This window comes from Rhincodon typus, chromosome 19 (assembly GCF_021869965.1).
Source record: "Rhincodon typus isolate 14 chromosome 19, sRhiTyp1.1, whole genome shotgun sequence".
In the NCBI taxonomy this organism is placed as follows: Eukaryota; Metazoa; Chordata; class Chondrichthyes; order Orectolobiformes; family Rhincodontidae; genus Rhincodon; species Rhincodon typus.
The window spans coordinates 55,216,696-55,217,039 of record NC_063350.1 but is presented as its reverse complement, the minus strand read 5'-3'; the positions used below and the strand labels follow the sequence as shown (position 1 = coordinate 55,217,039).

The following is a 344-nucleotide window of genomic DNA, read 5'->3' as shown; positions in this document are numbered from 1 at the left end:
TCTCTATCCCTCTCTCACCCCTCGGTACTCCCGAGGACGGTTCGCCGGAGCAGCCCAAACGCCGTCCGCACGATCCGCGAATGCACTTCCGATTTCAAAATACACACACACACACACCCCCCCCCCTCCTTTTTCAGATATTAATTGTATCCATTACGGTTCTCCTTTCATATATCATCCGTTTGATTCCTTTTTCTTTTCACTATTTCTCCCTCCCGGTTTTAAAGGTTGAATGTACAGTTTTAACGACGTGTGTTTATTTCACAAGGATAGATTATTCAGCTCCACCCTTGCACCAAATCTCTTCCAAGATTCGCCATCTACCCATATTAACAGAAATTGCT

General features: G+C 45.3%; 1 protein-coding gene across 1 annotated transcript in view; it reads right to left on the bottom strand.

Annotated features, from left to right (window-relative positions):
• Window positions 1-20, bottom strand: part of rae1 (ribonucleic acid export 1) — a 32,706-nt gene extending 32,686 nt beyond the window's left edge. The window contains exon 1 of the mRNA XM_020512295.2: window positions 1-20. This exon is cut by the window's left edge and continues 347 nt beyond it. The gene's annotated coding sequence lies outside the window, so the exon portion shown is untranslated.
• Window positions 21-344: the final 324 nt, after the last annotated feature.